Below are 13,732 nucleotides of genomic sequence, written 5' to 3'. Positions count from 1 at the left end.
TACGTTGTGCAGCGCGCTTAGCAGGCGCACCACGCTGTATATGCGGAAGTGGGTCCTAGCGCCCACAGGTCTGACGCTGCTGGCTGTCTGGCAGTGGGCGGCCAGGGGGGGGCAGCGGGGCACCCCTAGAAATAGATTGGGAGCACTGCAGGACATGTTGGGGGCACGGGCCCCTAAAATAGGGCTAGCGATGCCCCTGGCTAGAAATAACAAACTGTATTTATATTCAAGACGTAATCCAATAGTGCTTCATGGAGCTCTTCTTCAAAGTATACCTAACCCAAAGCAACACTAGTTTAGTCCAAATCCATGTTGCATTCATTTTCAAATAAAATGACATAATATTTTCATCAATTCAAAATTATTATCATCTAATTAACCATCTATAGAAATAATCAATGAGATATTAATATTTCTGACTTGATGCATAGTTTACAGCAATTCGAATACAGATTGAAATTGTACCAATGAAATGGAGTTCCTGCTGATTTGGTTTGGCCCAATTACAATCTGTTCACAAACTGCAAAAGAATTTCCATCGTGAACTCTAATGCGTAATATTGAAGGTCTACATGTTATTTTATGTATTTATCTGCACAGTGCTAACATCTTTCTGCAATGACAAAAGAGAAGAATCAAGAGACCCATATGGGGCAGTTGCATCAATCCTATCTAATAATATCCCTGTGTCCCTGCGCCATCCTGTCCCTGTGTCCGTGTGTTGCGCTTCTGTGCATGTGCAGGACAGACAGCCGTTTGGGACAGGAGGACGGGGCCAGGGAGCCGGGCCAATACGTGCCCGTGGCTGATGGGCACGCATGCTCACTGACTGACTAGAGCCCGTTTTAAACAGACTTAGGTCAACTAGTGTATAAATATAACGAATATTGAATGAAAATTTATTCACAAAGGGCTGGTGCACACCAAAAACCGCTAGCGGATCTGCAAACGATAGCGGTTTTTGAAGCTGTTTTTCAGGGAGATTCTAGGAATGTTTAGAAAGATTTTCTAAATATGCCTAGCATTTTTTGGAGCATTTTTCTGTAGCAGATTATATATTTTGTTACAGTAAAGCTGTAACTGAACAGCTTCTGTAACAAAAACGCTTGGAAAACCGCTCTGATCTAGCGTTTTTCAGAGCAGTTTTCCACTTTCCTATACTTTACATTGAGGCAGAAACGCCTCAGAAATCTCAAAAATGCTGCAGGACCAGAGTTTGCGTTTGGGGGGAAAAACAAGCTGCTCTGGTGTGCACCAGCCCATTGACTAACATTAGCCAAGCGGTTTCCCCCCTGAAAAGGTTTTTAAAAAACGCTCAGAACTGCTCTTGGTGTGCACTAGCCCAAAGGTAGGTTGCCTCCAATAGCAACCACTGTATGTGCATATGAGGAAATTATCCTGTCTCCACTCAAGCTAAGAAGTTGTTCTTCGTAGAGGTGATCACGCTCCTCCTAACACTGCTACAGTGGCTCCTTTTTGTATTTTGCCTAAGAAAGTGGGTGATAGACCCATGAAACACGTTGCAGATCTTTTATTGGAGTAAGAAATAAACACACAATTTTCTACTGATATGATACTATTGTGTCATCTGTGGGGAGGTAAGTCCACCGGAAGCGGGAAAAAAGGGCGCAGGCCGCTAGTGGACAAAAAGGGCGCCGCCATTCACTCTCATAATAAATAACGTTTAATGGGCGCCGAGCAGGAAAAAAGGGCGCAGGACATAAATAACGTTTACAAACGGCGCCAGGATATTTTTAATGATTTATAAGTGTGCTTGTGGTGATTTACGTTTATAAAATGCACCCGTGCCGAATAACGTTTATAAAAATACTAAACATATTTATCTTATTTAACTAATTAAAACATTATTTAAAGTTTTATCCCTTACTGTTTGTACAACATTATTATTCACAAAATAAAGCGATCAGTACGTAACGTAAATTGCTAAATATTTTTTGCATCCACAATTAGTAAAACATTATTATCCACATAATAAAGGGGGGTCTTAGGTTTAGGCACCACCAGGGGGGGTCTTAGGTTTAGGCACCAACAGGAGGTCTTAGGTTTAGGCACCAACAGGGGGGGTCTTAGGTTTAGGCACCACCAGGGGGGTCTTAGGTTTAGGCACCAACCAGGGGAGTCTTAGGTTTAGGCACCAACAGGGGGGTCTTAGGTTTAGGCACCAACAGGGGGGTCTTAGGTTTAGGCACCAACAGGGGGGTCTTAGGTTTAGGCACCAACAGGGGGGTCTTAGGTTTAGGCACCAACAGGGGGGTCTAGGGGTTAGGGGTAGGTACAGGGAGGGTTACTTAGGCACCAACAGGGGGGGTCTTAGGTTTAGGCACCAACAGGGGGGTCTTAGGTTTAGGCACCAACAGGGGGGTCTAGGGGTTAAGGGTAGGTACAGGGAGGGTTACTTAGGCAGAAACAGGGGGGGTCTTAGGTTTAGGCACCAACAGGGGGGTCTTAGGTTTAGGCACCAACAAGGGGGTCTTAGGTTTAGGCACCACCAGGGGGGGTCTTAGGTTTAGGCACCAACAGGGGGGTCTAGGGGTTAGGGATAGGTACAGGGAGGGTTCTGTGTAAGAGTAGGCTTAGGTATAGTTTTAGTAAAATTTTAGTAATAATTACTAATGTTTTACAACACTTATTACGAACGTAGTTATATTTATATCATCGTTATAAAGAATATTTTCAGATTTTATTATAAGAACAAACCGTAAATGAAGGTTATTCACAATAATATAGAATTATAACAATTAAACATATATTATTGTTTTTTTAATAAACGTAATTATAAGTTTAACTTTAGAAACAGGGAAGATTAACGTTTTCACAATTTCCGATTTCATAAACATTATTTAATGATTTATAATTTTGTTAAACATTATTTGTAAACGAAATATAGCACACTATTTTTTATAAACCCTATTAATGATTAATTATTATTTAGAGTTTACACCCCGCGCCCTTTTTGTACGTACACAAGTCCACCATTACCTACACCTTTTAAACTGGTTTTAAATATTGAATCCTTGATTGGCACCTCTGTATTTACTAAAATGATCTTTCTGCAATGCTTTGTAGAGGCTGCCTGGACCCTAGCCTAATTAATTCTTATTAAACAAAAGGACTCACACTCTAATGCTCATACACTATAAGGACAATACTGGATGGAATTAGCCACTGAATCAACTTTTTGTTATCAGTTAATCGTTGTACACCACACCACCTTGCAGCTTGTATACTTTTTCATGGTAACGTTCTTCTTAACCACTTAAAGGGACTCCGAGCAGTGCAGAAACTATGGAAAGATGCATATCATTTTAAAGCTCTCTTTCTCCTCTTTCCAATGAGATATAAACCACCACCCTACGTCTTTTAGTTTTCGCTATTTTCGCAATTGAAATTGCCGCGGCCGCAATTTCGACCGCGAAAATAGAGAAAACTAAAAGGTGTAGGGCAACGATTCAGGTGTCGTCAGAAAGAGGAGAAAGAGAGCTTTAAAATGATATCCATCAAGCCATAGTTATATTGTATTACACAGGACGACACTTTCCCCAGTGTCAGCAGATCCATTCTGCTGAATGCAGCTGCTGACTTTGACAAAAAGTCGCCCTGTGTAATACAATATAACTATGGAAAGATGGATATCATTTTAAAGCTCTCTTTCTCCTCTTTCTGACGACACCTAAATCGTTGCCCTACGCCTTTTAGTTTTCTCTATTTTCGCGATCGAAATCGCGGCCGCGGCAATTTCAATCGCGAAAATAGCGAAAACTAAAAGGCGTAGGGTGGCGGTTTATATATCATTGGAAAGAGGAGAAAGAGAGCTTTAAAATGATGTGCATATTTCCATAGTTTCTGCACTGCTCGGAGTCCCTTTAAACTTGTTACATCACTTTCATACCTTTCCTTTAACTGCCTGGAGCACAACTTGGAACAATTTAGCACCTTTCAACACTGTTTGAAAGTGATAATCATTTTATTCCCATATTCACAAAGTTTGTTTTCAGGATGTTAAGCACTTAAGAAATATGAAAAAGAAACATACATCTGAAAAATGATAATACAGCCTTGCAGAAAGTTTGTCACACATACAGCTAGATCAAAACATTGCTGCAGAGAGAGACGGAAGAAGTCACTTGTACCTTTGTAAAGTCGTACCAGCACAGCAGGCGATTAGTGCATCTGGTGCCTTTCATTGCTAGCAAGCCAACCAGTCATAGTAGTTGCCATGGTGCCAAAAACAGAAAGCTTATTTTGCCACTGTGATCATAAGTTGGGTCCAAGTGCAAATATCCATAGGTGGAGATCAGAGGGTTGGGTCCAAGATGCATAGATTGTGGGCATGAGGGCAATCAGTGGCTTCACTGCATTACAACATCTATATTATATCAAACACCCCAACTAAAAATGGAGGCATTCCCCTGAAGAAGCAGCATCAATAATAATCCAAACACTTATATAGCGCTTTTCTCCTGGCAGACTCAAAGCACTCAAGAGCTGCAGCCACTGTGGCACGCTCAAGAGGCAACCCTGCAGTGTTAGGGAATCTTGCCTTACTGAATAGGTACTGAACCTAACCAGGATTCAAACCCTGGTCTCCCATGTCGAAGGTAGAGCCCTTAACCAGTACACTTTCCAGCCACTACCCAATGCTCACAAGATCCTGAAGAAAAGATACTGATGTTTCCAACAAAAACATAGACAACAGTCACAAATATGCAGTCCATTTAAAATAAGCCTTTGTACCTAAACTAAATAAAGATACATTCACGTCCCTAAACTAAAGATACATTCTTTGTAGTCACAAATGCCATGGAAAAGGCTCTTCTGTTACTCCATGTCCTCATACTAAACCTTTAGCATGTATTAAACTTCAAATTCAGGGTGACACAGGAAAAATCGGCCCATTTGCCCGCTAGTTGTCAGGCTCATGGAGTCCTATCCCATTATGGCTTTTACTTGCATTGTGCTCTGTGTGTGCTCCCCAGGTTTATTGAAGCCTGTGTCTACCTGACTAGAGAGAACATAAATATACACACAGTTAATTTATGTTCTCTGTAGGAGTTCTTCCTCACTTCTCTTACAGAGTACCTCAAGTATAAAAAGACAGAGCATGGCAGGGCAGGCTCAATAGTGCAGGAGGGGTTGGTAACCTCAGAGTTAATTACTCACCTGATTAGTTGTATTTCATTCATTCAAATGAGCACTCCACCCCTCTCTCAAATGCATCCATGGTGGGTTTTTTCAAAGTTCTGCCGTAGCTCTGGCCACCCCCACGGGGTTGCCGTGGCCCACCCCCAACTCTGCAGCCACGGCCTAATTTGTGGCTGCTGAGCTGGAGACAGGCCGCAGCAATGCAGGTAGAGGTTTCTGAAGAGCTTTGGAAGACTCTGGAAACATGGCCGCGAGTGCATTGCTGAGGAGGAGCGCGGAACATCACCTGTGTAACAATTGACAGCGGATCAGGTAAGTAATTAACTCTCCGTCCCCTCTCCACACACACACACACACACACACACACACACACACACACACACACACACACACACACACACACACACACACACACTCCTGCATCACTAAGACGGAGCCTGGGACAATGGGCTTTGTCTTTTATAGTAAAATGGTCTTGAAGTGTCCTTACCTCTGCACTGTATATGAGTACTGGTCTCACCATGGTTCTGTAGACCTTGCTGTTGGTCTTTATTGGAATTTTGTGATCACACAGTAGTCCTGATAATTCCTTCCACTTTTGCTGTGCCAATCACAACCTGATTTAGCGCTTAACATTATCATCACAGCCTCCCTGGTGTACTGGTTAAGGTTGCTGCTTGTGACATAGGAAATAGGGTTCAAATCCTGGCTGGAACTAGTACTTATTCAGCAAGGAGTCTTTGGGCAATATTCATTAACACTGCAGAGTGGCCTACTGAGCTTGCCGTTTGGGGTTGCAGCACTTAAGCACTTTGAGGCCTAAAACCCACTAGAAAGCGCAAATCGCTATCGCAATCGCTAATCATTTGTGAGAGCGTTTTGCAAGTGATTTTGTGAGCGATTTCCCTGCTCCTATACTATTCATTAGAATGGAAACACTCCCAAAATGCTGTATGTCCTGCGATTGCGATTTGTTTAATCGCAATCACTGTAGTGGAATCTGTCCCATCCATTTACATTGGCAGAGTGTTTAGGGAAATTGCTAGCGATTTAAATCGCTCCCTAAATGCTCAAAAAAACGCTCTAGTGGGATTCAGGCCTTAGTCTGACAGGAGTGCTATACAAGTGTCAGTATTATTAGCATTATTTTAAGTAGGCTCTCATAGATAGCAGTGATTACCACAGGTTCATCCAAATTTGAACGTATCATGGTTTTGGTCTTTGGGGCATTGATTTTAAGACCTATACATTGTAGTGTTTGCTGCCATCGGCTGAATCTGGTACGCAGGTTGGCTGCAGATTTCTCTGCAGTAATTAGGTTGTCTGTGTACAGAATGTCATATGACACCTCGCACCTCACAAATTCACTGATGACGTTTATTACAATGATGAACAGCAGTGGGCTGAGACACGACCCTTGTTGCACAACCATTTGGATCTCGAAAACAGTTGTAGTTCCTCTCCCATGTCTCACGCTTGTTCTTCCTCACTTGTACGTAGATTTGATGACATGCACTAACTTTTCAGTGACTCCACTTCATTGTAGACTCCAGTGTACAACTTCTCTTGGCACACAGTTGAATGCCTTCTTCAGGTCCAGGAAGGTCCAATGTCACCTCTCCAGAATCTATTCCAGCACTTGCCAGAGGTATAAAATTACAGCTATTATTAACTTCCCTGGCATGAATCCAATGTCGAATGGATCAATCGAGCAATCTGGAAAATATCGGGCCATTGTGCTCAATGACAGCTGTAATGACATGTTATATTGTGATGACCAACAAATGTGACGGAACCCCTGGCTGCTGCCCCCCCCCCAATGTTAATGTACCTCCCCAGTGCACGGCATTACAATTTCTCACCTGTCCAGCTGTCGTGAGTGTCCACTGGCTCATGCTTGACTATTCGAGCTCACGTCTGAAGGGGTTGCAAGGGGAGCAGCAGCATCTGCTGCGGTATTATCCTTCCCTCTCTGATTGGTGTCACCATCTCCATGGCTCTGTTGATGAAATTGGATACAACATCAGACCCTGAGATTGAACAACCTTGAACGTCAGCATGAAGAGAGCACCAGAAGGGGAAGGTGTGAATGGGTACAAAATACTAAAAATGGGCTTTAGTTGAATATGGATAGCATGTTGTGAGGAGCAGCAGAATTTGCTGGCAGAACCATGCAGGTAAGAGGCAGATGTATGGGATATTGTTGGAGGGCTAGTTTGAGGTTATTCGTTTTAGATCAGTCAGGTGATGCTGCTTTGCTTGAAGCACCAAGTTGTTGGACAAAGCTTCACTCTCCCTGCCTCTGCAACATTTGATCAGGTGCAAATGTTACAGTAGCACAACCACAGATCATTCTTTGCACCCAGTGGAAAGCAGAAAAGGAAGCGGTCTCAATGGCCATGTGACCACATCTACCGTGTTAAGAGTACATTTTTTTTTCCTCATTGAAAACCATAAAATGAACAGGCTGTGGGTGGTAATCCTTTCAGATGAGTGTGGAATTTAATTTTAACATATTAGTCTGGCAATGCAACAAATGAAATACCAGCCCCAGACTCAAATGTCTTCCGTACGTCTGAGAAAAGAATGTTTTTTTAACACAGTTGGGATATTTTTAATGGACATCACCCAAACGATCTTTGAGATAAACCCACAGTCACATTCCTGCCCTATAATTATAGCTGGGTGGGCTTTCCTTCTGTGGTTTAACCGCTTTGCAATGGGACAACAGTAAATTAACATACCCTTAGGCAAGTTCTTGTTCTGGGAGCCCGGTAATTAATAATGTCATTTTCTAGCGGCAGCACAGTCCACTGATCATGCTACAGCTGTCATCCAGGGCGACAAAGGAACTACTGGGAACTTCCTTCCTGATCAACTGATCACTGTGATTAACCAATCAGTGTGATCACAGCAAAAGCTTCAACTGCTGGAGGAGAAAATTATCTGTTTTCCCCGTAAAAGAGAACAATGTTAACAAAATAGATATTTTTAAACAGTTTACAAATGTTAATTTTTTAATATTTTATTCCTTTATACACTTAGTGAAATAAAATAATTTGCTTAAAGTGTACCAGATACAATACTAGCACAATGTTTTATATTTACTTGGGTCTTCCTCCAGCCCCCTGTAGTCCTTCTGCTGCCTTGGCGTCCTTACAGTCCCTTCTGTTGCACTGCTGTTTAAGTCAGTCGGGGATTACTGTATATGCGCGGTCCTAGACGCACGCACACCCTGATTGCGCTCCTGTGGCAAGGTGCATTCTGCGCATGTGCAGTTTAAGATTCCAACTGCTCTTGTGCAGGAGGCTCCCAGCCACGGGAGTGCGATTGGGTGGTGGCCTGCAACCTGTCTGGATCACGGACTCCACAGCGGCACAACAGATGGGCTAGACCGACACGATGGGAGCTAACGAACTACAGGAAGCTGGAGGAAACTCCAGGTAAGTATACATCCTTGTGCTAGCTTTGTTTTGGGCTTACTTTAAACAGTTCATGTACTGAAAAAAAAAAGTTATTATTAGGTAAACTGGTAATTATAATTTGTTCTCATCGTCAAGGGTTTTCAATTATCCTTTGACAAAAAGACTCTTATTATGGTAGCAGCAGCTAATCAGAAAATAACTTCTTCCATTTCATACTGCTTAAAAAAAATATTGTAATCAAGTGTATTACATAAATTCCTTCCTGATTTCTAGTAACTTCCAGTTCATAACCCAACTTTTCAAAGACTGTTAATGTCAGCCGAACCACCAGTAAATCTCATCATTGTCCCGGCACTGCGCATCTAGCAAGCAGAGGGCGATTCTCTGGGGGATGCATCTTGCTGGGGACAAGAGTTTGTCTAAATGTTTCTGTTACACAAATCCATCTGAAAACCATTAGCAGGAAAGAAAACACTCTGTGCTTTTGCTAACAGTTTGAGAAAACATGGTCGTTTGACATCTTCATTATGACTGCGCTACGTGCAACAGTCTGATCAGGAATAATATGATCTGGGTTTTTGTGCTGCTTTCTGTTGAGTAATCATGTAATAGTAAATGTTATATTTCTGGTAACTTAAAACAAATGTGACCCTACAGAAGAGGCACTTGGGCTAGGGATAGCTGTAGACTCCACCAAGGAACAATAAAGTACCATTCCTGTATATTCCGTGCTGTTGATTTTACAAACGATGGAACTGGTGATTACCAATGTCTCTAAAGTCTGCCCAGGGGCAAACTACAGTAAGCCAGCCCCCCCCCCCTCCCTGGCCCCCATAGATCTGTTGACCAGGCTCCTTTCGCCTTAGTATTTAGCTGGCTGACCTCCATCATGGGGGCCTACTCCTGTACGTAATGCAGAGCAGCAGCGGAGCGTTATACACATTACCTGCTTCCGACACAACAGGTCCTCTTCAATCCTCTTCAATCCAGTTCATCACCACACCATGCAGCCAGACACCATGTGGCTTCCATCCCATGACATGCAGAGACTGAAGCTGCAATTTGATTGGCTGTACGCCGCTTCGCTGAGCTGCACTAAAGAGGATTGAAGAGGACCTGTCATGCCGCCAGGAGGAGGTATTGTATAACGCTCCACTCCACTTCTGCTATGCATTACGTATAGGAGTGGGCTGGGACCCCAAAGCCAATAGCCATTCTCAGTAAACTAACCTGTATTTATCCTCTACCTCTTCCAAACAAAGCCTAATCCTAACAAATACTCACTTTTTGGTGTCTTCAACTCCAGTGTCAAATCTATGCACTGGGGGTAAGTATCTTGACAACTGGTTCTTCAGTTTACAGTATTGAGGCATTGATGCCTAAACATAGCTGTCATACCTGAAAATCCCTGAATGGTCTGTGCTATAGCCAGTTGCTAGGCTGAAACCAGGGGTGTAGCAATAGGGGTTGCAGAGGTTGCAACCGTATTGGGGCCCTTGGGCCAGAGGGGCCCCTTGGGCCCTCCCTCTACAGTATTAGCTCTCTATTGGTCCTGTGCTCATTATAATCACTTCTATAGATACTTTGAATTGTGGTAATCATTAACAAACTATTCCCCATCCCCCTCTTGCACCTCTGACACTGTAGTTGCCATTGCCAGGTTTTGGTGCGCCGTATCAATTGTTATGTATAGAGTGCTTGGGGGGGGGGTGCCCATTGTAAAACTTGCATCGGGGCCCACAGCTCCTTAGCTTTGCCACTGGCTGAAACCCCTGGATGCCAGCAGCAGCTGAGCAGAGCACTGACAGCCAAACCAACCACACTGCAAAGACCTGTGACTGCTGGTCTGACAGCTTCAATGTCTTTTCCTCTGGCCTCTGAACTTCCCACCACTGTGTGTCAACATTCGCCACTCTCACTCAGAGTCCACAACCAAACCTTGCAAAATAGATTTTACATACAGGACTTAAAATCACACTAAGTATTTTTAAAGCACTCAGTCACGTAACTGTTCTGACCCTTACTTCCAGTCATACAATCATGAAGCATTAGCTGCCATGGGGTAGTTTTATGACGTAGCCTCTTTGATGAGACTTGGTACAGGAAAGTGATTATGTTCTAACTGTAATGTGCAGGAGGACTTTATACAAGAGGAGTAACTTGCCTCAAATTCTGAGTTTAGCAGACAAATTTGGTGTACCTGTACCCACAACAATTAAGATTTACCAGGGAAACACAGCTGTTTCCCTGTTTATTTATTATATTTTTGCCTCTTTAAAGCACTAAATGTCATGAAACTCTGTCATAAGCATTATGATGAGGGTACCCAAACAACAGGGCTGAATTTCTGGAAAGGACTCAAAGGCCCGGGCCTTGGACGGCAGCAGCCCAAGAGGGCATCTGGACATGAAAGAGGAGTTGCTAAGTGTGAAGGAGGAGGCTGAAAATGGGGAGCAATGCATGAAAAAGGGAGTTTTCATGAAGAAAGGGGGTGCTGTACATGGATGATGCACATAGAGGAGGGGCTGCACATGGAATGGGAGGAGGGGCTGCACATGGAATGGGAAGAGTGATGCTGCACAAGAAAGGGGAGCCACAACATACTTGGCCTAGCGGCACTAAAAGTATAAAACCAGCCTTGCCATACAAGCTACCTAGTCAGTTGATAGTTATACACTTTATATAAAAACAAATAAAAGTCCTGCTAAAGTTAAGACATTATTATATTATTTATATACCGACAACATCTTCCATAGTACACAGAACAAAACAAATAGTGGGGAGCATAGATATATGAGACCAACGTTCCAAGCTCTGTTACAGAGCCTCTGTACAATCAGAACATCCATAAATACAAATACAGTACATACATAATTGATATGTGGTTTGAGACATCGTCAACGCTGGTACATGTCCATATGATAAATTACAGCATAATAAGAAACACTAGGAGGTGGTCCCTGCCCTTGCGAGCTACAATCTAGAGGGTAGGGGGTTGGAGACATTAATAAATAAAAAATAAAATCATAGTAAATAAAAAACAGCACTGCAGAGCAAGGTGCAGGTAGCACTCTTTGCCGCCGCCCACACCCACCGACACACAGACAGTGAACCTGAATTCTGCATTCGCTGGCCCTTCCTTGAACTACAGGCAGTAAACTATACTTAACTGTGAAGCCTACTTTAAGTTTGTTATTACAACCCAGAGACCTACAAACTGATGTCAGCAAATTCCCTCTGTAGATCCTGAATAATGATAGTCCTGTCTAGGAGAACTCATTAAGAAGCATGTGATTTGTTTGATCAGCTGATAGATTTGCAAAGCTCTGGTTTGCTGTAATCACATCCTGCTTAGCACATGATCATGACTAGCAAATCAGAGACATATCATCACCTGACCAAGCTGATCACCTGCTTCTCCATGAGTTCTCCTATACATGACCCAGGGTCGGTTCTCTCATGAAGCAAGGTGAAACATTAGCATCAGGTGCAGATATTTCAGTGGCAGCATTTTGTACTGTGTGTTTCTTCCTGAGTAGGAATGGAGAGGCTGAGAAGTTTGTTTGTCACTTACAGCCAGTCAGTGTGCTATTGTGTTGAGCTGCAGGAGGTCATGTGAGAACATTAAATGAATAAGAGTAATTGTTGGGTGCTGTGCGATCATTCCAAATTTGGGGGTGGGGGGGCATCCTCACAAATTTGCCTCAGGCAGCAAAAAGTCTAGCACTGGCCCTGACATGACCTTCATTATTTCTGAACTTGCTAGGACCACCTCCTGGATGCAGCATTCTGGCTGACCACTGTTTTACCTGACCTGCAGCTTAGTGCAATGGCAGACATAGGTAGGTGAACATGTTTTATGGATTTCAACAAACATTTCAGAATTTTAACGTACATTCATATATACTCACATGCAGAAACTTATATTCCTTTGCACATATTAACATGATTTCAGGCAAGGCTAGAAAGGCCATGGCCTAGGGCACCAGGAAAGCAAGGGACGGGCTATGGGCAGCGGGGTGGTGGTAGCAGTTATTCTGCTGAACATTCCTCCTGATACACAGAGTTTGTGTGTACCAGGACAAATAGGCGGCTACTAACAGCTGGATCTGGCACTCGAGGGATGAAGAGGCAGCAAACGGGTACTTACAGTGATCTCTTAGCTGTCAGTCTATACCTACTAACCTGACTTGAGTACCTTGATTAATCAGCTATTCTAATGGCCAGCTGGTAGTGATCTGTTGAGTCTAGCGACAGGCTGGTAGTGATCTGTTGTGTCTAGCGGCAGGCTGGTAGTGATCTGTTAAGTCTAGCGGCAGGCTGGTAGTGATCTGTTAAGTCTAGCGGCAGGCTGGTAGTGATCTGTTAAGTCTAGCGGCAGGCTGGTAGTGATCTGTTAAGTCTAGCGGCAGGCTTGTAGTGATCTGTTGAGTCTAGCGGCAGGCTGGTAGTGATCTGTTAAGTCTAGCAGCAGGCTGGTAGTGATCTGTTGAGTCTAGCGGCAGGCTGGTAGTGATCTGTTGAGTGTAATGATCTGTTGAGTCTAGTGACAGGCTGGTAGTGATCTGTTGAGTGTAGTGATCTGTTGAGTGTAGGGACAGGCTGATAGTGATCTGTTGAGTCTAGTGGCAAACAGGCAGACTCTAGTGGCAGGCAGGCAGTAACCTGTCAATTCTAGTGGAAGGTAGACAGTGATCAGTAGATTTTAACGCTAAGGCTATCATTCATAAAGCATTTCCGCATGGGGAAATGCTTAAAACAGCTGACTTTACCGACCAGTTAGCAAAGTCAGCATTCATAAAGGCTCTTTCCGCATGGAAAAATGACACTACCAATCAGAGTGATAAATCACCACCTTGTGCGGTGATTATCGGAACAAATGTAGCAAAATGTTCATTCATGAAGATCACCGCAAGCGGTGTGAGGTCGGAAAGTACCGCTCCCTCTGATGTGGCGATACCAATGTAAGTGAATGGAGACACACAGACCTCCCAGGCAGCTGCAGCAGAGCGAAACACGGAGAAATGTATCAACTCGGCAGCTTCCGTGTCTCCGCAAGCCTACCGCCTGCCTACCGCCAGCTTAGTTCGGGGAATCTCCGCACTGCTTTCGCACATGGCTACTTTTCTACGAATGCCCACCCA

At 43.6% G+C, this 13,732-nt stretch overlaps 1 long non-coding RNA gene across 3 annotated transcripts in view; it reads right to left on the bottom strand.

Annotated features, from left to right (window-relative positions):
• LOC137532840 (uncharacterized) overlaps positions 1–13,732 on the bottom strand; it is a 116,428-nt gene that overhangs the window by 55,371 nt on the left and 47,325 nt on the right. For 2 of the 3 annotated variants that reach the window (XR_011024022.1, XR_011024020.1), the window contains exon 2: positions 7,026–7,162. This is a non-coding gene — a long non-coding RNA (uncharacterized lncRNA). Of the gene's footprint in view, positions 1–3,966; positions 6,914–7,025; positions 7,163–13,732 lie in introns of those variants that run through there. The other variant, XR_011024021.1, reaches the window with a different exon arrangement.

The sequence above is a fragment of the Hyperolius riggenbachi genome, chromosome 9 (assembly GCF_040937935.1).
Source record: "Hyperolius riggenbachi isolate aHypRig1 chromosome 9, aHypRig1.pri, whole genome shotgun sequence".
Taxonomy (NCBI): Eukaryota; Metazoa; Chordata; class Amphibia; order Anura; family Hyperoliidae; genus Hyperolius; species Hyperolius riggenbachi.
The sequence above is the reverse complement of the archived record's forward strand: the minus strand, read 5'-3'. Positions and strand labels throughout refer to the sequence as shown.